General features: G+C 44.2%; 1 protein-coding gene across 5 annotated transcripts in view; it reads left to right on the plus strand.

The window, feature by feature from the left end:
- Window positions 1-919: 919 nt before the first annotated feature.
- ERG (ETS transcription factor ERG) overlaps window positions 920-26,000 on the plus strand; it is a 235,635-nt gene continuing 210,554 nt past the window's right edge. For 2 of the 5 annotated variants that reach the window (XM_078072992.1, XM_078073141.1), the window contains exon 1: window positions 12,410-12,732. The gene's annotated coding sequence lies outside the window, so the exon portion shown is untranslated. Of the gene's footprint in view, window positions 1,053-12,405; window positions 12,733-26,000 lie in introns of those variants that run through there. The other 3 variants (XM_036118418.2, XM_078073261.1, XM_078073212.1) reach the window with 3 other exon arrangements.

Raw genomic sequence — 26,000 nt, forward strand, 5'->3', positions numbered from 1 at the left:
ACTCCAGGACCACACACTCCTGCCACACGCGAAAAGGTGGTAGGATTTTTATCAGACTCAGGGTGGACAAGATCAGAGGGGCTGCCAAAACACCCACGCTGCAAAAACAAGCCTGCAGTGGCCAGTGGCCCCTCGCATGGTAGCCCCTGGAAAGACCGCCTTTCCTTCTGAGTCTGGGCGGGAGCAGCCCTCCGGCTTCTCCAGACAGCCTTCTCCCGTCCCCTTGGATGTATAAATGCGGGTCGTGTGGCCGATCTGGTGCAGCTGGATCACATTGACGCTAATGTTTCCCCTCCAGTAAAGATGGAAATATATTAAAAAATAAACAACCAAAAAAGACATGCTGATTTGAAACCAAAAATCAATCAGAAGAGAAAAACACTTGGGTCAGTGTCAAGAGAAACAAAACTGCTCCAGCATGAATTTTTATGAAAATGATCATTGAATAGTATTTCCATGAAAAGGCAACTGACTCAGAGACGGAGGGTGAGTGTCCCGTGAGGCAGACCAGAGTCGGAAGGGCCCGCCCACGCCCGGGGCTGACAGCCGCGCTCAAGCACAGTTACTAGAAGTGACCCAACCATCCCGAAAATAGGGGAAAAAAAAAAAAAGTGCACGAAGGAAAAGCCAGATTCTTAGGAAGGGAGAGAAATGTGTGTTGTGAAACCAGCACAGCTCGGGAAGAATCTAGCGCCGCATTTGAGTTTCTCCTCCCCAGAGCAGCCCCACAAATAACACTCTTGTTCTCCCGGGGAGGGCACGGTCCCCGATTTTCTAGAAGGGCCAGCTGAGAAATGATGTTACTGGGAGGAACGAAGGCACACAGATGAAGTTTCTTACTTAAATGCTTACCTCCAGCTCGTGGTATAGGAAGTGTCACGGTATTTTCTGCCGGTACCCTCCCTTCTGGAACATCACAAGGAAGCTTGCTTCCATCTGAGGCAGGAGATCCAAGTGGTTATGCGAGCATCTCCCCGCTGCCCCGCAGAACCCCGAGGCTCCCTCTGCCCCACCCCCGGCGCTGTCTGTGCCCTGGATTTGGAATGTGAAAGGTACGTTGGCGTGGATTCTTTTTGTCTTTGCTGTGTGTGTTTTAAGAGGTGCTTAACTCCCAGCAAGCACCAGCTAGTTATGAAAGCTTGCTCTCCTTAAACTTTCCCCTCTTCTTCTTTCCAAATGGCCTCTTTTTAATGTCTTACAGACAGACATGAGTTTGAGTCAGCGGTGACCCACAGTCAGAATTTTGACAATTAGCAGCAGGATGACCAAATGCTATGTCATGGTCACATGGGGCACAGATTTGGAAGTTTATGAGTGCTTGCCCTTAAAATTCACTAAAAATACCTCTTCACACTATGACTCCTCACACAGTGGGTGCCACAGTAGTAAAATCGGGATCTGTTTTTTGTTTTTGTTTTTGTGTTTTTGGTAATCAGGTCACGTTAGATGACATACCACAATGTGTGCCTGAACACTTACTTACGCGACATGTATTTATATTATAGGCTATATATCCAACCTTCTACGACTAGCTGACACTTATTTTTGCTGTGGTTTTTCTGGGGAATTCTCTTTGAACTTAGTCATTGGGATTTTTGACTGTGGAACAGCCCAGGAACTTAGAAAACATTGATGATCCTAATGAACCGGGGTCAGTGATGACACGAAGCCCCTCCACATCTGTATCCAGAAAGAGTAAATATCAAACACTGTTTCGTTTCCTAGGTCATTTCAGACTTGTTTCCCTGCTTGGCTCTGTTTTATTCAATATGATTTCTGTGTGGCATTTTTCCTCTCCAAACCTTTTAATAGATGTGAGCTCTTATGAGTATATGAACATATGAATATGAATATATTATATATTATATGAAAATATATAATATATGAATATATCATATAAATAGGAATATTATATAATATTACATGAATATATGAATATATTATACAATATTACATAGATTGTGTGTATGTATATTACATGATATTTTAATACGTATATCACAATAATCCTGTATTGTGGTAACTGCATGACCAGAGCCTAGAAAGAAGGTTAAACTGTCTCTTCCTAGACCACATTCACAGAAGTCTGAGGAGGACCCGAATTGTACTGAATTTTACTCTCCTGCTAATTACTCAGGTAGAATAAGACTGTTCTATGCTGATCTCCTTATAAGGGATTTCTATAGACCGAGGCACCTGCTATCCCAATATAGGAAGGCTCCAGGATACTAAGAAACCACACCTAAATACCAGCCCTCACAAGACAAGTGGGACTTCAGAAAAGTGCTTTTTATCCTGGAAAGTTGAAATCTTTAAGAAAATAAGATTTTTGTTATATGCAACTAATGAGTCATTGAACATTAAATCAAAAACTGACGATATATGTTGGCTAGTCGAATTTAAATTAAAAAAAAGAAAAGACTTTTAAAAGCAAAGATGTCTCCCCATTTTGTTGTGTGTGGTAATAAACGGAAGTTTCTTTTCAAGGGACTCTTCTCCTCCGTGGGAATATTGTCATGTTGACTTGCCTAGAGAAAAGTGACCCTGCTCACTGGAGCCATATTTTTCACTGGTCAAGAAGCCAACCACAGTCCCTGCTTTTTCATTTCTCTTTCTGGCTCGGCGCTGATGCAATCTGGCATATCTGACCCCATGCTGGGTCCAGGGACGCCACCCAGAGAGGGGAGAGTGTGGCTGGAGACACCTGGAGGGAAGACGTCCGAGCCCGCTAGCATTTGTTGAGGGGAGCAGTGCGGGGCACAGAAAGGGACCGTGTGTGGTCACACCGGTCTCCAGTGACCCCTGCCTTCCAAACCCCTTCCCCGGGCGTGGTTTCTGCGGGCACTCAGCTGCGGGTACCCCCCTCAAGGGGATGGGGTTTGTTACCCAGCCCCTGTCCCCAGCCAACACAGGCTCCAGCCCTTTGTTCTTTTCTCTTATTTACTTGAAAACTCTCTGAACACATGGACTTTACACAAACACACAGTTTCATTATTCTTTACATTGACCCAGAATGGTCCTGGGGGAGTGCTCACAGGCTCTTGCCAGCAGTGAATGTGGCAACTGCAGGTGCAACGGCAACGCTCTCGGATACATTGTGGCCGAGTAGAATCTTCTTTTGACCTTTTGAGTGTTGTTCTTGTGGTTTGGGTATTTCAGGAGAGGACTGGATTGAATGGGTTCTTTTGACCTTCAGAACACCTAGTTTCTTGGTGGGGCGTCAAGACCTCCACTTGCCTCTTCAATAAAAGGACCAGGTGCCACCGTGCTGTTGGCTGTGGCCCGTGTCAAGCTTAGGAGAGGGAAGAGGTGGGTCCTCACTCTGTCCCCCTTCCCTGAATGTAGGTGAGTTCATGGAGGGCGTGCGGGCTCACTGGGTATGTCCAGATAGATGTTTTCATTCCTCCACTTCGGGTTTTAGTCCTGAGACTGCTAATTAAACCATCCCATAAATCCTCCATTATAGGTAGTAAAATCTAATTTTAGATTTCCTGCTTGGGCCAGTGTCCTGCCTGATTGCTGCAAGGTTGGCGAGGGGCCGGACCCGGAGAATAGACTGTTCAAACCCGGCCGCATGTTAAAGCCTTTTTCTCATGTGTTTGGTTGTAATGGCTTTTATCTTAAGTTTCAAAAACTGCTGAAGATAACTACTTGAAATGCTGCAGCGTGGTTCTTTTTAGTGGGCAGTTTTGACGTAAGAAATCCAAGAAGGGGGCGCCTGGGTGGCTCAGTTGGTTAAGCGACTGCCTTCGGCTCAGGTCATGATCCTGGAGTCCCGGGATCGAGTCCTGCATCGGGCTCCCTGCTCGGCAGGGAGTCTGCTTCTCCCTCTGACCCTCCCCCCTCTCATGTGCTCTCTCTCTCTCTCAAATAAATAAATAAAATCTTTAAAAAAAAAAAAAAAAAAAAAAAAAAGAAATCCAAGAAGGGGTTTCAAGGAGAGAGTGGGCATTAGGTGGTTAGCGTGAAGGACGAAGGCAATGGGACCGTGCTATTGTTGCTGAGAACAGGAGGCTGCCCCCTTCCAGTGGTCTGAAACTCAGCCCCTTCCTCATGTTGCAAGCTTCTTAGGAAACTGCATATTTGTTCTGAAAGTCTATTAGAACTGGTTCTTCCTCCCCACCCCTCTGTCTCTAGTGCTCCAGCATCTTCCACCAGGAATGCTGAATGGTTCAGTGGCGCTGGAATGGGAGGGATTGAGGCTGTGCTTGGGATTTCCTCACAATCATCTAGGTGCTCCCTTCAGGACCCTCAGACTTGGAAAGGTGATTTAATTTAATTTAATTAAGTTAATTAATTTTTTTTTTGAAAGGTGAATTTAGAAGGTCAGGGGGTGCAACAAAATTACAAGGATATTTTGGGTTTGAGGCAGCCGAATGTTGTTACCTGCAAAGGAAAGATGAAACCCAGGGGCTGTTCTCCGCCCTCCCCCCCCCCCCCAGAGACTTGGCAGGCAGTAGAGTACCCTGGGAAAAGTCTGGGAACATGTGTGTGGGTTTATTGGTTGCAGCAGGGCGGGTGTGAGCTGAAGTCTGTATGAACAGTGCTAAAATGTTTAAAGCTTACCAGAGGTATGTCTAGGCATTTTGGAACTTGAGAGGGTGGTATCCGTAATACTTTGTTGTGGAAATTTTAGAACATACACATAAACAAAAATATTTAAATCTTTCCACACTCAGATGTTATGGCTACTGACAATGGTGCATTTCATTCTGGAATAGTGGTGATTCTGTTACATATATACTTTTTCCAGGAGTAGATCATATCACATACGAAGTTCGTAGAACCTGTTTTTTTTTCTTTTTTACTTAATAACACATTGTAAATATCTGCCCATGTCAATGAATATGTTTAATGAAATATCTTCTTTCTGCCACATTATTTTAAGACTGTTTAGGATTCCATTGTAGGGTCCTATTGTGATGGATTTAACCAGTCCTCTCCATGGAGTATTTAGACTGTTTTCCGTTTTATTATAATCCCAGAGTTATCTATCTTGGCTGCAGAGTACAGATGCCCAGGCCCCATCATAGAACAATTAAATCAGGCTCTCTTGGGGGTGAGGCCTAGAAGTCAGTATTCTCACATGCCTTTAGGGTTGGAAATCATGGTTACAAACCGTGTTGCACAGTTTTCCAAAGACTAGGATACATTCCTGGAAGTAGAAATGTGTGATCAGGGCCCGTATTTTTATCTTTTGCTATACACCACCAACTTATCATTCAGAAGCTTTTTCTTTTTCAACTAATTTACACTTTAAGCTCTAAGGCTTTTAAAGGCAAAGGAGGAAAAGAGTTTGCACGTGGACTTGGGGAAGAGGTCTGTGTAACACCAAGGAAGCACAGTGAGCTGTTTGGCTTTCGCTGAGTTTTTTGGTATTGTGACATGACCTAAATAAACAAATGAGCATGTTCCTAAAATCATGGAGAAGAATGTATTTGGGGCCGGTTTCTCCCCGAGGAGCCTTGGTCAGACCGCGGGGCAGATGCCAAGCCCTGGCCAGGAGCGAGGGACTGTGCTATGGGACCAAGCTTTATGCCTCTCTGGGATCCTAACCCGTCCGTAGAAATCTCCCACACAGCACCCATCAGATGTCGAGTTTATTCACTCTGGAGGTCCCCTGTGCCTTTTATCACTTTTCTACTTTAATGGCTATTTTTTTCCTCTCAAAATAATAACAGATGCATAAAGTGAAATGGTATTTCTGGGCTTATCATGAAAAAATGCTCATTCTCTGCCCTCCACCTTCCCTTAGCTGTTCTTGGCTCTTCTTCTGTCATTTCTCTCCATATTTATAAGTCCTGGGCTCCTGGCACTTCTTCTTGAGTTTTCAATGTGGATATTACCGATTTTCTATGAAGGACGATGGGAGTTGAGGTCCCGCCCCTCCGTCCATTTTCCGTTCCTCCATCCTTCCCGTGTAGTTAAGCAAAAATGTCAGTTAGATTAATGTTCACTGCGAACATTATTGTAACTGTGTAAGTGTGAGAAGGCAGCCACATGATATGCTGCGATTATATTTTGTCTTTTCCCAGATTTAATAACTGGGATTTGAGTGTTGCCTTAGTTTTTCTAGGTACTTATCAAGAGGACTGCCCTCAGCTTGCCTGTGGGGCTGGCATCTCCTCTCCGGGTGGGGCGGGACACATGGGGTGATCTGTCTGGGCCGAGGAGGGAAAGGAAGACGAGGACCCTTGGGGGCGCTGTGCTGGCAAGTTCCAGCCAACCTGGCTGCTTCTGGGCACACTGTTGTCCTGGGTCTTCATTCACTGTAGAGTCCAAGAAGGTAAGGAATTTGAGATGTTTTTACCCCGACCAGTAGACAAAGAGAAGCTGGTGACTGAGCAGAAGATCTTCATTTAGATCTTTGCTTAGAATAGATCATCACTGGCAGGACCAGCTTCGGGTCCCAGATGTGCCTCCCATTGCGTAACTTTCCACAGCATCTTTCCCTCCGTGGCTTTCTTTCCTTCCTCGTTTAGGGCTCTTACGACTTAAGAGTCCATGATTCCTGTCTGTAAACCATTGTGGGTATTTGCCTCTTCCCTTTTTGATAGTTTGTCTTATTGTCTGATAACTAACCTTGAATAAACACTTGCTTCCTTCTAAGTAGAGCGATTACCCAGACAGTGCCCACCCGTCCCTCCAAACATGGGGCCCCAGTAATCCGGATGGGATTCTTTCTCCCTTTAGGCGGCTGGAACTGGAGAGGAACTCTGGATGACATCCTGCAGCAGTGGCCAAGGTGGGAGATCAGATATTGGATGAGCTTACAGGAGCCAAAGTACATTCCTCTCTCGATAATCCCCTTGAAAATGAAAGAAAGGTTCCCTCAAGTTTTTATATTTCCAGCTTTCATCTGCTCTTCACTCACAGGTGCTTCATTCCTTGGCTTGAGCAAATACCTTCAGGGAAAAGGAACCAGATGTCTCCTAAAAAAAAAAAAAAGAATTACTTAGCTTGAGGAGACCTTTATTCAACTAAAATTGTACATCAGAGCCCAATAAATACCCCCTCCCAATTGAGTGTAACTCTTGGTGGAAGCCAGTGCACTCTTGCCCTGCCCTATCCCGCCACCCCCATTGTCCCCAGACGCCCTCTCCCATTGGGGACCAGTGTGAAAACTACTAGTTGGCCTATTCTGTCCGTTTTTTGTCTGAGAAAATAGACACCTGCCAAAGTGACCTTGTCCAATATTGCAGGACCGGTGATTGGCAAAGGGGGGACCCTCGCCCAATAGCTCATATCCTGTTTCTCATTCCACCCTGAGTCACGCTAGGGTCAACCCCGTTTGAACACACGTGGTGATAGTCTGAGGGGATTGCTATCACGTGGTCCCCAAACGCTTACGGCTCAGCTATCAGCTCTGCAGTCAACCTTACCTAAACATGGAAAGGTTACTGCAAAGTGGTTTGTCATCATGTTGTATTTTAGACTCAATAATTATGCTTTGAAAGTAGCACGTTCAATTCTTTTGCAACAGTTTTTGAATTTGGGAAATGAGAACTTTTTTTTTTTCCATAAGGGAAGACATGCCTGTGAAGTTTCCTCATGATTTTTTTCCATTTATTTAATTACTTACTATTTATTTATTTATGTATTTAGTATTTTTTTGCTATCTCAGCATAGATTCTTTGTTTTTTTATTTTTAAATTTTTATTTATTTATTTATTTTTTTAAAAGTGTGGTGCAGGGGCGCCCAGGTGGCTCAGTCGTTAAGCGTCTGCCTTCGGCTCGGGTCATGGTCCCAGGGTCCTGGGATCGAGCCCCGCATCGGGCTCCCTGCTCACAGGAAGCCTGCTTCTCCCTCTCCCACTCCCCCTGCTTGTGTTCCCTCTCTCGCTGTGTCTCTCTCTGTCAAATAAATAAATAAAATCTTTAAAAAAAATAAAATAAAAGTGTGGTGCATTCATTATAATTGATGAACCAATACCAATACATTATTATCAACTCAAGTCCATAGTTTACATGATGGTTCACTCTGTGTTGTCTGTTCTGTGGGTTTGGACAAATGTGTAATGCCATGGATGCACCATTATAGTATCCTACTGGACAGTTTCGCTGCCCTAAAAATCCCCTGTGTTCCACTGCTCATCCTCCCTCCCTTCCCCCGAACCCACGGCAAACACCGACCTTGTTACTGTCTCCATGGTTTTGCCTTTCCCAGAATGTCATAGAGCTGGAATCACATAGTATGTAACCTTCTCAGACTGGCTTCTTTCACTTAGTACTAGGCATTTAAGGTCCCTGCATATCTTCCTGTGGTTTGAGAGCTCATTTATTTTCATGGCCAAATCATATTCCCTGGTATGGATGACTGCAGCTTGTGTATCCGTTCCCCTGTTGAAGGGTATCTTGGTCGCTTCCAGTTATGTTTAGTTGTTATCTTTGTGATATTTTTCAAAGCTGGAGTGAAGTTTCAGAGGGAAGGGTACAACCTCTAGGTGAAATGCTGTGCTATTGTAATCAAAATTGAGATTCTTTTTTTTTATTTTTTAAATTTAATTTTATTATGTTATGTTAGTCACCATACAGTACATCATTAGTTTTTGATGTGGTGATCCACGATCCATTGTTTGCATATAACACCCGGTGCTCCATGCAGTACGTGCCCTCCTTAATACCCATCACCGGGCTAACCCATCCCCCCACCCCCGTCCCCTCTAAAACCTCAGTTTGTTTCTCAGAGTCCATAGTCTCTCATGGTTTGTCTCTCCCTCCGATTTCTGCCCCCCCCTTCATTTTTCCCTTCCTTCTCCTAATGTCCTCCATGCTATTCCTTATGTTCCACAAATAAGTGAAACCATATGATAAATTGAAAAACCATATGATAAATCGAGATTCTAATAATGGCGCATTAGTATGCATCCATGCAAAGGCAGCTGATTATTTCCGGTACAAGTGTTGCAGATTTCCTATAGGTCTGTATCACTTTAGGTCTTTGCTCGGGTGGTCAAGTGAAGTCAGTAGTGAAGCTTCTCTGAACATCATATCCCCAAATCACTCTGTGTGCACAGATATTCTCCCCCTCAGTGTGTTTGAAAACTGGACCTCATTGTGTTTCTGTTTAGAGAGGTAGATTGTTATCTACACCAGATCATTAGAACCTAGCGTAGAAGTTTCTTCTTGGCATTCTTAATGCTCGTAGTCTCTCCCTGCATCGTCCCAGGGTGGGGAGATCACTCCCTCCCTAAATGGTCCTTTCCATCTCGGGCTCGTTCCGTTTGTCAGCATGTACCTTCTTAGGCTGACCTCAGATGGTATCCGTCATTGTGCCTACTTTTACCTTCTAGAATAACCCAGTAAGGTGGCTTTTTTTTGCTCATTACTGGTATGATTAATACCTACAACAATGCCTGGTTCCTAGAAGTCTTTCAATGAATATTTATCAAATAATTTCAAAACTGAACAAATGGATGAATATTTGGTCTTCATGTATTTCAAATGCATATTTCCTTAAACATCTCTCTTTGCAGACAAAACACAGCTAGTTTTTTTGTATAAAATGCATATTTTATACAATATGTTTTTTTTAGCTCTCATATATTGGTTTTATTTGTATGGACATTTTTTTATTTTCCTATCCGTGTTCTTCTTGGAAAGTCATGACCAGAATAGTCCCTAAGAAATCTAGGACCATTACATTTTGTGATCTGGGCTCAGTGCTTCCTTTGACTATGTTAGCTTCATGGCAGCCCCATCACACTGCCCTTGAAAACACTCATGTGTTTTCTGGGCATCGATGCCTGCCCAGTCAAACCCTTGTCATTCAGTAAATAGGACAGCTCTTAAAAGTTCAAGACAAAGAAAATAATCTGAGACTTCAAATTGTGGCTTATGGAATTGAAGAAGTTGCAGATAATATTTTTTCTTAAAAAATTCATGTTATATTTTTTAATATCCTAATAAGATTTTTTTTACAAGTATATGCCAAGTATTTTAATTAAGTTAACTTTCAATGATTTGGGTATATGAATACTCAGTAATTTCAGGCATAGTGGTGTTTGGAAATGGTAACCTTTTTTTAAAAAAATTTTGTTGTTATGTTAATCACCGTACATTACATCATTAGTTTTTGATGTAGTGTTCCATGATTCATTGTTTGTGCATAACACCCAGTGCTCCATGCAGAATGTGCCTGGTGATGGGTATTATCATACGGTAATTCTGTGTTTAATTTTTTTAGGAACCTCCATACTGTTTCTTACAACAGTCGTACCATTTTACAGTCCCACCAGTAGTGCACAAGGGTTTCGATTTTTCCACATCCTGGTCAACACATGCCATTTTCTGTTTCTTAAAAAAACTTTTTTATTGTAGCCATCCTAATGAGTGTGAGGTGGTATTTCATTGTGTTTTTGACCTGCCCTTTTCTTTTTTTTTTTAAGTATTTTTATTTATTTATTTGTGTGTGTGTGTGTGTGTGAGAGAGAGAGGGAGAGAGAGAACGAGCCGGGGAGGGGAAGGGGCACAGAGAGAAGCAGGCTTCCTGATGAGCAGGGAGCCCGATGCCGGACTCAATCCCATGACCTGAGCTGAAGGCAGAACCTTAACCGACTGAGCCACCCAGGCGCCCTGACCTGCACTTTTCAGATGCTTAGTGATATTGATAATCTGTTCATACGCTTGTGGGTCCCATGTATATGGGGAACACCTTTACTACATCCATTATATGCGTAAGGAAGTCTAGGGAAGAATGGTCAGTCAGTTTGTTCAAAGCCATATAGAGAGTAAAGGATGGAACCAGAATTCGAATCTACAGCTTTGCATCATAACCACTGTGTTCTGTCCCTCCCTGTGGGAGCAGTAGTTTTTTCTTTTTCTTTTTAAAATTTTTATTTATTTATTTTTAAAGATTTTATTTATTTATTTGACAGAAAGAGAGAGTGAGAACAAGAGAGCACAAGCAGGGGGAGTGGGAGAGGGAGAAGCAGACTCCCCGCGGAGCAGGGAGCCCAACGTGGGACTCGATCCCAGGCCCCTGGGATCACGACCTGAGCCAAAGGCAGACACTTAGCCGACTGAGCCACCTAGGAGCCCTCTTTCTCTTTTTTTAAAAAATATTTTATTTATTTATTTTAGAGAGGGGGAGGGGCAAAAGGAGAGGGAGAGAGAAATTCAAGCAGACTCCCTGCTGAACACAAAGCCCCACACGGGGCTCAATCTCACGACCCCGAGATCCTGACCTGAGCTGACACCAAGAGTCGACGCTCAACCGACTGAGCCACCCAGGCTCCCCATCAAGTAGTTTTTTCAAATGCTCTTCCTTATATTGGACTCATGACTGAATTTTGAGCAAGGGGGGTAGGAGAGAGCCCTTCCTCCTCCTGCTCCTTCTCTCCCTCCCTTCTTCTTTCTTTCCTTTCTTCCTTTCAACACCTGGGTCAGGTGCTATATGCAGGTCCTTGGAGAATGGCAAGGTGATCAGGACAGAGTCTGGTTATCAAGGAGTTCACAGACAAATTTGGGCGATGAATTGGGTATCCGTGTAACTTTTCTTCCAAACTGGGAGTGAAAGAAGACACCATAAATAACTCTATTGACAACAGGCTAAAGTAGGACTGTCTCGGACAAACTAGGATGTGTGATTCAGAGATAAGGCATATATGAAAACTGTAATATGAGTTGGGTAATAAATACAAAAATAAGGGAGGGTTTAAAGCGTTTTAGAACTTGAGAGCTGACTTTCTCTAGTGTCGTGCTGGTGGAGTGATGAATCAGGCAGAAGACATTTAAGCTGGGTTTCCCAGGCGAAGCACACCCTCTAGAACCGTCTATGGGATTTTGTTTGCAGGCGCCTGGTCTGCAGTGCTTCCTGACTTGAGGCGGTGGACCCGGCAGGAGACCGGAGATGCCAGGAGGGCTGAGCTGGGATGGGCGCCAGGGCTACCCAGGAGGTCGGGACAGGGGTACGGGGGTTTTTTGCCTCCGTGGACAGATCTTTGCCAACGTAGGGGTGGAAAAGGCACAGGAATCAGGTGTGCATACGCAGTAACACAGAGTTGTTCTAGTATTACTGAGGATTGCATGGATTTTGTCCAAGGAGTAAAAAAAAAAAAAAAAAAAAGGAGGTCAAAATTGGAACCGTGCCATCTCTTAAAAAGGATGGGCAGGCTATAAAAGTCTTCCCAGGCTGTTAGTTATTTTGTTTCTGCAGCGAATGATATATATAAGGCAGCAACAGAATGTTAAGTTACCACTAAAAGCAAAATTTCCCCCAATGTGCTTTAAAGAGACGAGACATGTGGGCGTTTAGTGTTACTGATTCTTCCTGATGCCATTTTTTTTAAAACCAAATTTTCTATGACTCATAGGAACTCCCATTCTCTCTCTTGACTGTGAGAATATGTGAAATCGTGTGCTCAGCCTGAGAAATGTTCAAGCAAAGACAACCTTAATGGGAAGCGCAGTGTGGGGAACCCTGTGTTTTGAAGGTGCTGCATCATTGTTCCTGAGGGCAGGATGCCTACGGATGCCTGGGGGTTAAGAAGACATTTCCCCACCTGAAACGTTAGCAATGTGCCGATGGGTCTTCCTGGTCTCTGCCAGCGCTGAATGCAGCCAGATTATAAGAGCTTTTTTTGCTGTGTTTCAAATTCTGTGAAATGGAGAGGATGAGGCATCCTTTATCTTCGTCTTTGTTTTTTATTTTCTTCTTTTCCTTTCTTTCTTTTTTCTTTGACAGGCTTCTCAATTCAGCTGCATGTCCTTCTTCCTTTGGGCAGGTCTATGGTGAGTAATGGTCTTTATATGGCATGTCCCTGGATTCTTGCTGTTTTTCAAAGTGAGCTCATCCAAGGAGTGAGTGCTCACTGGGTCACAGATGTTTCTTAAAGCTCCCCCTTTCTGCACATGACCCTATGAAACCTTGAAGATTTACCACTTGGCCAAAAAAACATTTTCAAGGTGATTTTCATGTGTATGAAGATGGCTTGTTGTCTGTCAGTACTCATTCTTCCCTTCTTCCTTAGTAACAGAACTCCTGCATGCTCCCCGAGAACAAAGACCACATTTCCCAGCTTCCTTTGCAGCTGAGTGCAGCTGACACTAGAACGTGAGCAGAAGGGCTGTGTGCAATCTCCAGGAAGTATCCCTAAAGGGAAGGTTGGACTTCCAGGTAGAATCTTTAAAGGGTGTACACTCTCCTTTCCTGTATCCTTCCTACCTGCTGGATTATTGATGTGATGGCTGGAGTTGGGGCAGTCTTTTTGTGTCCGTTTATTTCACTTAGCAGAATGTCTTTAAGGTTTATCTATGATGCAACATGTATGAGAATTTCATTCCTTTTTAGACTGAATAACATGCCGTTTATGTCTGTAGCACATTTGGTTTATCCATTCATCTATTGGTGGACATTTGGGTTGTTTCTACCTTTTGCCTATTGTGGATAGTGCTGCTGTGAACATTGGTGTATAGGTATCTGTTTGATTTTCTGCTTTCAGTTCTTTTGTGTATAAACCCAGAAGTGGAATTGCTGGATCCTGTAGTAATCCTACTTTTTGAGGAGCTTCCATGCACCCTTTCACAGCGGCTGTACCATTTTACATTCCGACCAGCCACCCAGGCACCCCAGTTTCTCTATTTTTGTATACATTTGGAAATTCCCATAACAGAGTTTAGAATATCTGATACTGAAAAAAATCAATTTAAGAACACAGTAAATTAGTGAGAAGTGAGAAACTATTGGTTAAGAGTGATTACAGTGAATAGTGTGTAATAAATAAATAAAACCTCTCTCCATCGAAGGGGTTTCTCATCAGAGCCAGAGCAAAAGGGCAATGTATAGTTACGGTTCATTTCACTTGTAAATGACAGAAGATAAATTGATTAAAGAAATAATAACGGTTGGGGCTCCTGGGTGGCTCAGTTGTTGAGTGTCTGCCTTCGGCTCAGGTCATGATCCCAGGGTCCTGGGATCGAGCCCCACATCGGGCTCCCTGCTCTGTGGGAAGCCTGCCTCTCCCTCTCCCACTCTCCCTGCTTGTGCTCCCTCTCCCGCTGTGTCTCTCTCTGTCAAATAAATACATAAAATCTTTTTAAAAAAAGAAATAATAGGGGTGCCTGGGTGGCTCAGTCGTTGAGGTCATAGAGACCTGGTATGTCAATTCTCGAAGCCATCTAACTTTGCTTCTGGGCTAGGTGCAGAGCGAGTGGCTGATCTGCCTCGGGTTACCTGCTTGGGGGTTGAGCAGAGATGGAGGGACTTTGGTCTCCTACCTTCTCATCCAGAAGTGTACATCTCACTGCTTCCAACTAGAGAGCTCCACAAACAGGCATCTGCAAGCCTTAGATAACTTGTCCAGCGTCTGTGGGATGCTGTGAATCGTGTGCTCAGCATGGGAAACTTGACTGTTCAGTTGTAAATGTTGCCCACCTAAAAACAGGTCCCTTCTTAGCTGCAATAGTTAATAGTAATGATAACAATAACAATAATTAGTTTAGCATAGTTTGGGGATAGGCTACTTTGGATGACATTCGTACATAAAAGCTGTGTATTGCTGCTTTCCGTATCTCTTGATAAAAGAGAAAAAAGTTGATAAATGGAGATATGAATAGTGATTATTTATAAAAAATGGTGTAAAAATGCTTGACTGGGCCTGGTTGACTCTGGAGCATGACAGGTGCTATTTTGAGAGCCTGGAGCGGGCGGAGGGAAGAGGTTGGGAAGCTGGAAAGAAGAGAAGTGGGGATGGGCAGTGAGGGGCTACGCACCCCCCGTGAGGGCCCCTCACTGCTGTGGGAAGGAAACAGCCGGGTTCTTTGAGTTGCCAGATTGGCACGGCCGAGTCTGCTGTGTTCACAGGTGTCTTGTTACGGACACATCCTGAGGTGGATACTCTGACTCTTTGCTTGGCCAGTGGGTGTGCAGGAGGCGACTGGTCAGGGCCCTGGTGTGTTCTAATTGACCCTTTCCTCAGTCGTGAGGTCATCACATTCAGAGTGATGAGTTCGTGGTTCTGGGTAGCGTACGGGGCTCATCGTAATTGACGGCTTGCGTGGTCCCCTAGACGGGCAAAGCTCTTGAGAATTGTTTTTAAATGGCTGACCTCATGCAACCCTTTTATTGACTCTGTGGTCTTTTGTTTCTTTATGACATGAGTGTAATTCAGTGTAGAAAAAAATTATAAATACAGAGAAGCAAAAGGAAGAAAAAAAAAGCTCCCTGTAACTTTCCTTAGAGTTAGCCACTATGATTATCTTGTTTTTTTTTTTTTTAAAGATTTTATTTATTTATTTGACAGAGAAAGACACAGCGAGAGAGGGAACACAAGCAGGGGGAGTGGGAGAGGGAGAAGCAGGCTTCCTGCCGAGCAGGGAGCCTGATGCGGGGCTCGATCCCAGGACCCTGAGATCATGACCTGAGCCAAAGGTCCCAGGACCCTGGGATCATGACCTGAGCCGAAGGCAGACGCCTAACGACTGAGCCACCCAGGTGTCCCCATTATCTTGTTTTATATATTTCTGGATTCCTATAATGCATCATTATATAAAGATGCATTGAAGAAGCACTGCATCTCTTCCTTGCATAGGAGTGTTATAATATTTAAAAATCCTAAGGAGGTCAGACAAATGAGCGAGTCATATCTTTAAAAAGCTGGAAAAAAACTGGTTTCTTAGGAAACCCTGAGTTCCTTTGTGCTCATCATTATAATATCACGTAATAAGGGTGGAAATATAGGGGCGCCTGGGTGGCTCAGTCAGTCAAAGCGTCTGACTTGGTTTCGGCTCAGGTCATGATCTCCCGGTCGTGAGATCGAGCCCCGCGTTGGGCTCCGCACTCAGCGGGGAATCTGCTTAAAGATTCTCTCCCTCTGCCTCTCCCGCTGCTCGTGCTCTCTCTCTCTCTCAAATAAATAAATCAATCTTTTAAAAAAAATTAAGATAGGAATATTGAATGCAGTGCATTAGCTTTCATGTCCCATGTGACCAGGTGTGTTGCGGAGCGGACATTGTTTTCCTTGTGGTGGGACTTTCTCAAGCACCGAAGCAGTTTGCTGAGTGTGTTCAGGTGCACGCCCCCTTGCGGGGCAGGTGCTTCAGGCTCGGCTCCCGCACTGAGACTCTGCAAGCCGCTCATGCTGGAGAACACCGTTGTCTTGTTATTGGGAAGTGGTACTCGATCGACCCTTTTTTGGGTCAGAGATTGACCCAGCATTTCTAAGTAGACTTACTGGACACACTGTTACATTAATGTCTGGGCGATTTTATGTCCTTTGTACTGCTTCGTAAGGAGCGTTCAAAAACAAAAACAATAGTTTTTGTTTGTTTGTTTGTTTTTTGGTTTTTTAGTATGAGATTTGGACATCTGCTTCTGTTGCTTTTCAGTGAATGCTATTTCTTGCAAATATTTTTTTTGAGCTTTTAGAAACCATTTTGTGTGTAAAATACTGCTTACACTTTCATTGTTTCATTGTTTCACTTGCCAATATATCTTTTCCAATGACATACAGTGTTTGTGGCCCTTCGCCATCAATTACTGCTACAAAGTGGAGTTCAGTTCAGTTGTAGGAGGGATCATACTTCCATTTAAAACAAATACAACATTTTTTCATCTTAATTTCTTCAAAATTAGCTCCTTTGTCATTGTTTGGTTTACTGGGATTGCCACATTCGGAAAAGACATGTCTTCTCTTGACCAAAAAGAGACCATCAGTAAATTAGGGTTGTAAATAGATAATACATATTTTATTTTCCTTATTTAGCTGCAGTGTTAAGCTATACATTTAGAAAGAATGATACAACTTAAAAAAGATGTAAAAATCGCAAGTTATAAAAATAACTATATGCTTACTTTTTTTCCTCATTTTTAAATACATTTTTGGCTTATAGTTGACACACTAACTTTAAAATGTCAGACATTATGAGGTGGCCCTACCAGTGCATGACCACGCTGGCTCACGATGTGGCATCTGAGCTGGTCTGCACCCTGTTTGGAGGAACGGGTGCACTGAGTACACATTTGACATCACAGTGATGTCACGTTGCTGTAAAAGTTTCCAGACCCTTCTCCTTTGGTGTACTTCCCTCTTCCTGGATGAGGAATGAACATTTTGCAAATTGGCAGGTGGTCCACGGACCACACTTTGAGCACCAGTGTTGCAGAAGAGATTGGGGTTCACTCTATTCTGAGGTGACTCAGAATTCAGTCTGTCTGTCAGCGCATTTATTCAAATGAGCTTCAAATATTATTCTTATCATCGTGGGCTTTTTTGGGCTGCTCCAATGAGTTTATCTAAGATGATCCTAAATAGTCACCATAATGCTAACAATATTAATTAATTAAGTGCCGAATACTTTGCTTTCAACAAAGCAGCTGGTGCAGGGGCCATGTTTTTTATCACAGACCCATTCAAAAGTAAAGTGTTGGGGCGCCTGGGTGGCTCAGTCGTTAAGCATCTGCCTTCGGCTCAGGTCATGGTCCCAGGGTCCTGGGATTGAGCCCCCCATCGGGCTCCCTGCTCTACGGGAAGCCTGCTTCTCCCTCTCCCACTCCCCCTGCTTATGTTCCCTCTCTCGCTGTGTCTCTCTCTGTCAAATAAATAAATAAAATCTTTAAAAACAAACAAACAAACAAAAGTAAAGTGTTGATGTGAAAACCAATAGAGGTTGGATCCTGAAGCCAACTCTCCAGGGTCAGGCTGATTTAGGACTTCTTTTTTTCCCTTTGGCTTCTTGGAAGCTGTGCCTCACCCCGTGCTCAAGTTTGAGGGCACGTTTTGCCTTCTGTTGTTTGAGCAGAATGAATGTTCACTGCTTTAGGCTTCTCATTTAGCACCTTGACAGACTAATGCTTCCTAATAGGAAGTGGATTTGACCTCTTTCCTGGAGAACAAGTTAGTGAATGCAAGGGCGGCCACATGGGTAGTATTTGAAAGATTAGCAACTCTTCAAAACTAATGATACAAGCAGACCAAATCACTATGTTTTTCTTTTTTCTTTTTTTCTTTTTTTTTTTTTTTGAGGTCTTTTGTTTGTTTTTTAATCTCAGGCATAGCGAGATTACATGGCGGAAGACTACATTTTATTTTTCACTATTGCTGGGTTTCTACAAGGTAATTCAAGAGATCATGTATCTTTTTTTTTTCCTATTTAACCAATTAACATTTATTCTTTTTTAAATTAGTTTCAGGGGTAGAATTTAGTGATTCATCAGTTGCATATAACACCCAGTGCTCATTACATCAAGTGTCCTCCTTAATGCTCATCACCCAGTTACCCCATCCCCCATCCACCCCCCCCCAGCAACCTTCAGTTTGTTTCCTAGAGTTAAGAGTCTCTTATCGTTTGCCTCTTTCTCAATTTTCATCTTAGTTTATTTTTCCTTCCTTTCCCCTATGTTCATCCATTTTGTTTCTTAAATTACACATGAGTGAAATCATATGATATTTATTTCTCTGACTGATTTATTTCACTTAGTGTAAAACCCTCGATTTCTATCCACGTCCTTGCAAATTGCAACATTTCATTTTTGATAGCTGAGTAATATTCCATTGTGTGTGTGTGTGTATACAGATATATATGTATATATCTATCTCATATCTTCTTTATCCATTCATCTGTCAATGGACATCTGTGTTCTATTCCATAGTTTAGCTATTGTGGACATTGCTGCTATATAAATTGGGGTTCATGTACCCCTTCGGATCACTACATTTGTATCTTTGGATAAATACCTAGTAGTGCAATTGCTGGGTCGTAGGTAGCTCTATTTTCAACCTTTTGAGGAACCTCCATACTGTTTTCCAGAGTGGCTGCACCAGCTTGCATTCCCACCAACAGTGTAGGAAGGTTCCCCTTTTTTCCACATCCTCCCCAACATCTGTTGTTTCCTGACTTGTTAATTTTAGCCATTCTGACTGGTGTGAGCTGGTATCTCATTGTGGTTTTGATTTGGATTTCCCTGATGTCAAGTGATGCTGAGCATCTTTTCATGTGTCTGTTGGCCATGTTTTTCAAACCTTCACCCCTAAGAGAGAAATTTATATATTTCTCAATGTTTCATTTTTCCTTCATGATCTTGTAGTGCTGAAAATGAATATTCTGGATGAAGTAAGTCAGTATTTTTGGAGAATGCCTTTATCTTTAAAAACATCAGCTTCATGCCATAAGGTGTGCATAGAGTTTATTTCTGTTCTAAAAACAATCTTCAAAGGATGTAGGGGGGTTGATGTGTGACATAATGTTCGTCCTTCCTCTTTGAGCAGTTATGATATCACGTTGTCTTTTGGGAGCAATGGAGCAGGAATGCTATGTGAATATACACGAATATATATTTTTATTTCATTCATTCATGCGTTCATTCAGCATTCTCGAAGTAGGTTTTCCACGTGCCAGAATATTTGCTGGATGTTGGGGACATGAACATAATAAGACATTCTCTCTTTAGAGTGCTCACCGTGCAGAAGGGGAGACAGCCTCATGTACAGAGAACTCTAGCATGTAGCGATAAGGGCTCTGATAAAAGTAACTGATGGGAGCACCTGCTTGTTGCAATTATTATTCTCAGTGCTCTGCATTTCCTTTTTTTTTTTTTTTAAAGATTTTATTTATTCATTTGAGACACAGAGATACAGAGAGAGAGAGAAAGAGAGCATGAGCAGGGAGAGAGGCAGAGGGAGAAGGAGAAGCAGGCTCCCCGCCGAGCAGGGAGCCCGATACGGGGCTCGATCCCAGGACACTGGGATCATGACCTGAGCCAAAGGCAGACGCTTAACCATCTGAGCCACCCAGGCGCCCCAGTGCTTTGCATTTCTTAAGATGTCTAATCGCTACCACAGTTTTATCAAGCAGGTGCTCTTATTATCCGCATTTTACCAATGAAGAAACTGAGAGGCAGAAGAGTTAAGTGGCCCCAGGGGCACACAGCTGGTGAGTGGGGGAGCTGAGATTCAAAGCCATCCAGCTGAGCTGTGCTCCCCACTCCACACGAGGATGGAGGCGGGCAGGTGCTCTAGGAGGAGCCATGGAAGGGGTGTTTCACCAAGACTGCCCAGGGGTCAGGGCTGGCTTCCCAGAAGGACGGGTACATGCATTGGTTGTAGAGGGCAAATTGGAATTATCTGGGATGAGTAGGGAGGCGGATTCCGAGCACTATATGCAAAGCGTGCAGCCGGAGTGCTTGGTGCATCCTGGAGACAGCCAGCGGCACACAGAGGCCGGACCACAGGATGGGCGGCCGAAAGGCCAGGGATGACCCAGAAGGGAGGAGTGAGGACTTCCGAGTCAAGTTGGTGGCTTCGCTTGGAACTTTTCTCCAAAGCTTCAAATACCACCTGGAGGATAAAGAAACCGACATGCTTTAATAAATAGTTTCACTATTCAAAATGAAAAACATCTCAAGAATGTTTTTATTTGATATGTGATTACTACGACTCTGAGAGCTTTAAAAAATTATTGTAAAAAGTTTGCTTGGGAAGAAATGACTCATTTGAATTGTGTTTTATGAAAGATACAGTGGAGATGTCCTTCAAGGGGTATGATGGCTGAGGGTTAATGCTGTCCCGTTTATTTATGGAATGATGCTGCTTGGGTGTCAAAGGCAAGGAGCCCAAATGCAGAGATTCATTTCAAACTCAGTTCCTCCCAGGCAGGTGAAATTATATGCCTTAGTCCTATGATTGCCTTCAGTGCAAAGCAATGCATGTGCTTTATTTCTGAAAGGGGGTGCATCAGTGCCTAGGACTTGGGATCTCTGCTCCGGTGGTATATAAAACAAGCTAAGACATGGAAGAGCCCTGTTATGAGGTAATACTGCAGAACGTGTTACTGTCGGGTAACAAAACCCTCAAACACTGCCTGGCAGGTGAAGAGATAAGTGAATTCATCATATTTTGAGCATGATGAATTTTTCAGAGATAATGTATGGAAGTCTTAAATTGGGCTCTTGTTCTCTGTGTTTTAATCCAGTCTGCACTGCAAGCGAAATGAATCTGCTTTCATTTCCTTTCTGTTTGCTTCATTGTGCGTGTGCATGTGTGCACCTGCGTGTGTGTGTGTGTGTGTGTGTGTGTGTGTTAGCTATTTGATATTGAAAGAGTCCAAAGAAACCTTTTGCTTAAGAATGACAGAGCCTCATTTTCCTAGATGTAAACCAGCTTTCAATAACTTCGGCATTGATCTGGCTCAGAATACAAAGAAGCACGCCATTTGGTGAGTTGCATTTGACCATGGAGAGTGAAAAGCCCAGATTTTGGTTAAAATGAGGGTCTATCCAGTGCCCCCGCTGAGCTGACAGCCTGTGACAGGTGTGTCCTGCGCAGTGGATGGTGGCATCTGAGGAGCGTCTGCCAGGATGTGCCCACCTCTCTTCCCTGCGGCCTAGAATACCTGGGTTGCACCTGAGCAGTCTGGGCATGAGCCAGAGTCCTGGAGGCCGCTGGGTCAGGTGGCCTTACAGAGCAGTCACCTGTTTCCCTATAGATGGAAGGCAGTCTCCACCCTCCGTCACTTCCCAGGCTTATGCACTCAGTGAGTAGTAGATGGATGTCAGCCCACCGAAGGCCAAGACTGTTGTGTTCACCTTTGTATATGAGCAGTTCTGCTGGCTCATGAATCTTGTATTTGTTGAACTGAGCTGCCACGATGACTCATGTGAGAACTCTTCTTCAGAGCAGGTTTTCACTTGGAAAGGCACTCCTGTGGAGGGAGGTGGAGAACACCTAAGCAAAGTCTAGAAGTTTTAATGGGACACTTGAACCAATTCATAGTCTTACCTCGGGCTGACCTTGTCAGCCACCTGGAACTCTCTTAGGCTCAGGGGCCTAGCATCTTTGAGGTAGGCTAAGTATGGTTTTTGGATGTCTCTACTGGGGGACTGCTTTCAATTATGCATTAGCCAGCTTTTGCTGCAGTAACAAACATCCCTAAAAATCTCAGTGCCTTGTAATAGCAAATACTTATTTCTTATTCAGATGTAGCTCTGTTAGACCCAGCTGGGCTCCATGGGGGCTCCATTTTGGTCCCACATTGTCTCTGGAGCATGCTTTTCTCATGGCGGTGGGAGGAAGCATAAGGGGAAGTGGAAACCTGTCATTCCTCTTCAAGTTGCCATGTGGAACTGACACATGGTCCCTTCTGCCCACATTGATTGGTCAAAGTGAGGCATGTGGCCAAGCTCAAAGTTAAGGGAGAGGAAAGGATACTCTGGGCACTGGAAGGCGAGATCAAGTCACAAGACCACGAGAACTGCATTATCTTATCATAGGAGGGAGGGCACGAAGAGTTGGAACCATAATCCATGGTAATCTACCTCAATCCGTTTATCACAGAGGGGGGTTAGTCTGTTCCTTGCAGTGACCTCATCCAGCCGATGGCTTCCAGTCCTACCCATGTGCCGATGACTCCCCGTATTTCCATTGCTGACCATCCCCCACTCTCAAATTCTGATATCCAACTGTTGACTTGGCATTTCACGTGGATACTGAGTGGGCATCTTTTTTTTTTTTTTAAGATTTTATTTGAGAGAGAGAGAGAGAGAGAGAGAGAGAGAGAGCACAAGTGGGGGGAGGGGCAAAAGGAGAAGGAGAAGCAGGCTCCCTGCCGAGCAAGGAGCCCGATTTAGGGCTCGATCCCAGGACCCCGGGATCATGACCTGAGCCGAAGGCGGACACTTACCAACTGAGCCACCCGGGCGCCCCCTGAATGGGCATCTTTAAACTTGTTCTTCCAGTAGTCTGTGCTCTCTTAAATTGTGAAAACCCTCAGCATCACCCTCAACTCTTCACCCCTGGGGGGTCAGCGGTGAAGAGTATTGGAGTATGTCTAAGGTCCTTCTAACCAAACAATCTTTGCTTGGCGAGTGTATGTAAGTAGCTTCTAAGTGGATTCTGCTTTCCAAGCTCTTTAGACCTGTTGTTTCAGGACCAAATTTACCGGGCTGCTGCCCACCCAGCCCCAACTCCACCACTTGACTTGGCCCCGGACTGGTGGGCAGGAAGGCCTGTCCATGGATAAAATGGGGTGCTGGAGTCCACCTCTGAACCCACATGTTTCTGTCTCCCAAATCCATGCTTTTTCCCTCCCAAGATGTCATTGATAATACCAGCTGCTTGTGGCATCCTTAAAATCTTGATGATGGGCACATTTTAGTGGTTTAGAATATCTGTTCCTTACTCAGAAGACAATGTAGCCTGTATTTTAAAATCAATAAGGCCAGCGTTCTCTTTCTTTGGTCATTTTCGGATGGTGATGCTCTGCCTTCATCAGAGCTGCCTAATGCCCCAGGGTTCTGTAGCTACAAACCAAAGGCCCACTTGGCCAGCACATGTGGGCAGGATAGTTGAATTGGCGGTGGTTTTAGTCCTTGGAGTAATGAGCAGGAACAAAAGAACAGATCATAGCTTTTTTGCTGTACAATCTCTCCACCCCCTAAACCAACCCAAGCCCACAACTGACCACATAAAACCAGACCAGACCAAACAGCCAAAGAGCAGAAGATCCTTGCTGAAGACACCGGGTCACGTTGAGGAAATATAATACTGATTTAGGATTCTCTTTATCTAACACTGAAAATGCTGATTTACAGAGGGAACACAGCCCAGATATTCTGATAAGGTACAACACTTTTGCTTGGCTGGTGTTCTGTGGATTTTCAACGGGCCTTTCACTGCATATTTTCCTATTCAAGTGTGCACAGCTTTTTGAGTTGGAATCATCACATTCGAGACTCATCCAAAGATTACAGACTTGATCAAGTGTCCCCTTTCCTTTTGGGATTGATTCTGGCAATTAGACCATAGCCCACACATTTTTCTTCATCTTTTGTTTATGCTGGTATTCTCATAATAACTGTGATGAATTATATCTCGGGATAAAATTAATGCTCCCAGTACTGGAAAGTGATGGCAATGATGCTACTTTATGCCAGAATACCATAAATTCATGGTTAAAACAGTGCTCTGAGATAGGACAGTAGCTTGACTAGCTAATTTATGAAGCCATAAGGCTGGTAATAAATTGTGGTCTTATAAACTCTGTCAGGCAATGTAGATTGAAATATAATAGATTTACCTGGGTCTCCTGAGCTGTTCCCATTAGCTGGAATCTCAGAAAAGTGATGCTCTTCAGTTTGCTAGAAGATCTCAGGCACCATTTAAAACATTTTTTTTTTTTTTTTTTGCATGGAAGACTACGGGTCACAATTTTCATGAACTCTGAGGCCAGGTAGTAAAGTAGGATAGGATTGCAGTGAGAATAGGTGGGAGAGGGAGTGGGAGGAAGGACGGGAGAATGAAACAATGCCACATATTGGAGAGAGGTCGTTTATAAGTGCCAAAGGCTCTTTTCTGGATCTCTGGACACCAGGTATGTGGGCCACAGTTCCGGATCCCTTTGGCTTAGGAAGCTAGAGTCCGTGAAATATTTTCAGCTCAGCGTCTGGGCTGCCTGGTGAGTGAGGAAGGAACTGAGTCTACAGGTCAAGTCCACCACTCATGCCATCCTGGTGAAGTCAGGGCAAGCGGATGGCAACAGATCACAGAGCCTGAATTTGCTTTGATTTGATTTCAAATATCTGGCCGACCGAGTGGTCTTCCCACTTTAACGCAGCTTTGCATGACCCTGGTCGAATTATATCTTCTTAATACTGTAGGGTCCTTCGCAGTTCTTTCCTTAGATACTATCTTTGATTTATTAAGTGCTACCTAAATTTTCAGAGCTGGGTTTGGCTCTCGAACACACAGTGACCCACTTGATTGTCCCAGCACCCTGGTGGGGGGCCGTATGATTTTATTTTCATTTGATAGTTGTGAAGCGGAGGCACAAAGTTGGAACGTGGCCAGTGTCATGCTGCTGGGGAGTGGCAGAGGGGAGCTAGAACCCATTTCAGTTGATTAACCCACCTTAATCTCCGTGCTCTGTTTTTTCAGCGGAAGGCCATGCCGGGGGGTCCTGGGTTTCATGCTGCTGTTTTCGTGTGCTGGAGACGGCACAGCGACATCACCAACAGGCCGTTGCCTTTTGCTGGAAGAATCTTCCAAAGGGCTCAGGATTGTCCATTTTATTGTTACGTTTTTAAATTTTTTGTTCTTTTTTCTTTCTTTTCCTTTCTTTTTTGGTCCCCAGATGAAGGAACTTGCTCGTTCTTGTCCAGCTTATAGTTATGTATGTTTAAAATGTCACCAACTAAGCCTCTTGCTTTTGGGGCCAAAGAATGTCTGTTAGATTCTATCTAAGTTGCCTTTTTAATTATGACTCTGTGTTACTTTTTCATTGTCAGTTGGGATTTTAAGGGACATGCATGCTTCTGCCAGTTTATGATTCAGATGTTTGCCGCCTCCATCCCTACCTTCTCCTGAACGAATCTGTTTATTCTCAGATCATCTTTCTGCCTTGTTGTTGCGAAGGCTGCACGGTCACTTCTGCTACTCAGAGCAACTCTCACGAGAGGGTCTTACTTCCAGCTTCTGGTTGGGGCTGGGCTGTTGTGGTGGATTCTGCCTGTTTCCCCCATGTGGCTTTGCCTTGATTTTCTGGGTTCCTTTCCCTTCCAGTCCGACTAGTGGTGTTCTGGAAGCCTCTATCCCTGTCCTCCGGTATTGACAAGTAAGCGAAAGTGATATGCGGCTCGTGGACCTCAGGCCTACTTCCCTTTATTCTTCTAGCCGTGGCTCCTGGCTGACTGGGTGGCTGGGAGGGTGTCCGCACAGGGTACAGTAAGGGCCTGCTTTCCTCGCCATCGCCACCCTGCTTTGCACAGGGGTTTCTCCTGGGACTCCCTCGGCAGCGGACTCTCAGCAAACTCTAGGAAGTCACGACAACAAACGGTGTCCAGTTTGAATCTGAACACAGCATACTGCATGCTTACGATAAACTGGGAATAATGCCGGGCTGTGGGAAATCTCCGCATCACCCACGTGAAATAGGTTTCCCGGTGACTGGAGTCATTATGTGCAATAGAAATAGATACAGGGGCGCCTGGGTGGCTCAGTTGGTTAAGCATCTCCCTTCGGCTCAGGTCATGATCTTGGGGTCCTGGGATCGAGCCCCGCATCAGGCTCCCT

The sequence above is a fragment of the Halichoerus grypus genome, chromosome 1 (assembly GCF_964656455.1).
Source record: "Halichoerus grypus chromosome 1, mHalGry1.hap1.1, whole genome shotgun sequence".
In the NCBI taxonomy this organism is placed as follows: Eukaryota; Metazoa; Chordata; class Mammalia; order Carnivora; family Phocidae; genus Halichoerus; species Halichoerus grypus.